This window comes from Myotis myotis, unplaced genomic scaffold, assembly GCF_014108235.1.
Source record: "Myotis myotis isolate mMyoMyo1 unplaced genomic scaffold, mMyoMyo1.p scaffold_m19_p_12, whole genome shotgun sequence".
Taxonomy (NCBI): domain Eukaryota; kingdom Metazoa; phylum Chordata; class Mammalia; order Chiroptera; family Vespertilionidae; genus Myotis; species Myotis myotis.
In genome coordinates, this window is record NW_023416316.1 from 70505346 (window position 1) to 70508345 (window position 3000).

The 3000-nt window shown below is 46.6% G+C and overlaps 1 long non-coding RNA gene across 1 annotated transcript; it reads left to right on the top strand.

Moving 5' to 3' along the window:
• Nucleotides 1-1580: 1580 nt before the first annotated feature.
• On the top strand, nt 1581-2586 carry LOC118666819. The gene is made up of 2 exons (XR_004971089.1): nt 1581-1787; nt 2166-2586. It is a non-coding gene; the product is annotated as an uncharacterized LOC118666819 (long non-coding RNA).
• The last annotated feature ends 414 nt before the right edge of the window (nt 2587-3000 follow it).

Consider the following 3000-nt stretch of genomic DNA (forward strand, 5'->3'; position numbering starts at 1 on the left):
ACAATTTCTGTGTCCCGGAAGCAGGTTTTTCTCAAACCCACCCGAGACCCACTGAGTTCTGGCCAAAGATCAGAGTCCCCAGAGATTTGGGGCCAAATTGGAAGCAAGTCCTCCCTTAGACCAATAATTGTCATTCCGTGGTGGTATTTTCTGTGTGCCTATCACAAGGGAACCCCAACACTAGGAAACAAAGTCTCTGTCCTCAAGAAGCCTTCACTGGGGAGACGAGATATGTGACTTAGTTTTGCTTTCCTATTGGTGAAACTAAAACACTTTTCTTGTATCATTCAAATTACCACTACTCCCATTTCCCTCTTGAACTCAGAGAAAAGATTCTTGTACCATTCCCCAAATTTTCTCCATCAAGTCCCACTCACTTTCCAGAGTCATGCAACCATCACTGGACACTGTCACTGCTTGTTACATTTTACATGGATCCCATGGAGATTTAGCAACTGGGAAAGTATGTGTGAGGGGCAGCAAGCTGTGCAGAGGGGTGGATGGACTTAGAAGACTCACATGCCATATCCATAGTATAGACCAGTGATGGCGAACCTTTTGAGCTCGGCGTGCCAGCATTTTGAAAAACCCTAACTTAACTCTGGTGACATGTCACATATGGAAATTTTTTGATATTTGCAACCATAGTAAAACAAAGACTTATATTTTTGATATTTATTTTATATATTTAAATGCCATTTAACAAAGAAATATCAACCAAAAAAATGAGTTTGCGTGTCACCTCTGACACGCGTGTCATAGGTTCGCCATCATTGGTATAGACACTAATTAGCCTTGGAATGACACTGTGTGTGATCCTTGCTCCCTGGACTACGGACCTGGGATGCTGGACAAAGAAACACTGAGTCAGAACAACCAGACTACAAGCCTTACTAATTCAACATGTGGTTGGGCTATGAGACCGGGGAGATTCTACCATTTGCCTGATTTCTCCTCATAGAGTGGAGACCACCATCTGCGCACAGGATGCTGGTACTAATGAAATCATTTAAAGGAAGTATTTGTTGCTTCCTTGGATGGGAACTGTGTTCTCTACTGAGCTCTCACAGGCATTTCATCTGGCCACGTGAGCAGTGATCTGAAGAAAGATCAGATTCCTAATTCAGAGGGTGGGTTAGTTCTCAGAGTGGAAGCTGGATTCCTCAGTGGGCCCTTATGGACTTGAGAATAAAGTTTAGGTGTGCTTGACCCAGAGCTACAGGTCTGCTTTGAGGACAATAAAACCCAGATCAGAAGGCAGCAACCACTGGGGGTTAAAGGGACACGGGAGGACATAAGAAAGCAAAAACACATAAACACCAGAACGGAGTCAGTGACTCAGCAAAATTTTCAAATCTTCTATTGAAAACATTTCCCTGTTTTTGGCTTTTGGGAAATCATATAGGAATCGAGAGAGCTTGACTATATGGTTCTATATCCTTTTTGTGGACTGAAATTTTTAAAAAGTATGTTTAATGCATGTCTTTAGAATTGGTCAATGAACGAACCTCACTTTGTTCATACCTGAGTTTCTCAAAACCATGAGTCATTGAAGCCTTGCTATCAGAGGTAGGCTTAAACTTGTGACACTCACTTGATCATAGATAGGGAAGCTGCAGAGTTTTTGTCTCAGAAATAATCAAGCAAGGAAACACCCAGGAGGCACAGGGCAAACCGCCATCCTGGGAGCTGGTGGGGTGGGAAGATGCGGAGGCCCAGTCCGTGTGGGCAGCAGCGTGCCTTCTGTGTGGCTCACCTGTCTTTTCCTCCTTTTGGCTTGACACCAGGTAAGCTGGCATCGAAGTCAAGAGCCTGGCCCTGGGAGCTTTGGTGCTTTATCTCAGGATGATCTCAGCGCTTCCATTGGCTTCTCCTGGTGCCGCCTGGCACCTGGAGTCCAGTGTGCAATATAGGTGATGGGGCTCCTGGTAAGAAAATGAAGGCAGATTTCCTCAGGCTCAGCTTCCTTGCTAAGCCCTGTTGGCCTGAAGCACATCTACATTACTCCGTCACTGGAGAGAGGAACCGGACTCCCCCCTTGATTTTGTACACCCCACAGCTGGGACATCTCATCTGTAAAATGGGCATACAATGTGATGGGGGAAGGGCACGTAATAAGAATAGGAACGCAGTTGTTTAATGACGATTCACCTTTCTAACTATAGATAAGAGGTTTTCTGACAGACCCTGGGAAACCGGAGGATGTGCTATAAAAGGAAATGCATTTTAAAAGCAGATCAAGGACAGGACTCACTTGGATTTGGCTGGTGTGCCTGAACTCTCACCCCATCCGGGAGTTTTTCTCAGGAATGCTGACTATTCTCGGGTTCCAGGAACAGGCAGAGCTGTTTGTAACATCATAGAAGATTAGTCAACTGGTTATCGGACTTTTGACTCCTGAAGGCCGGACTGCAGACCCTCCCCTCCCCTTCCGCTGTTACATTCGCAGTTCATTCACAGCTGCATCTAGTTATCTTCTTCCTTGCCCGTATTCAATCCGCCAACGGGCGAGGGGGAATAACAGATTTTCTGACTGCTCTCTCAAGCTGCCGGCATTATTAGAATAAATGCTCAAATATGATTCAACCCTGTGTCTGCTTAATTTGGCTCAAGTAGTGACAGGCTGCCTTTGAGCCAGTTGTGTCCGGTATCAACAGCACTCATCGCCTAGGGCTGTGGTTCTCAAAGTGGGTCCCCTGACCAGCAGCAGCATGCATTGACAGGAACTTGTTAGAAAAGCCAATTCAGAAACCCCTCCCAGGCCCACTGGAACAGAAACTCGGGAAATGGGAGTCTGAGATCTGTTCTCACACGCCCTCAGGTGACTCTGATGCACGCAGAAGTCTGGGAACCACAGCATAGGGTTGCTGTGAACAGAGCCTGAAGGAGCATGTGTACCAGGCTCAGAACTGCGCCTGGCGCCTGGCCCTTGCCTGTCAGTCCCATCCTCACACAGGACACTTTCTAATAACGCTGAGATGCCCGTGGCTCCAGGTGCCC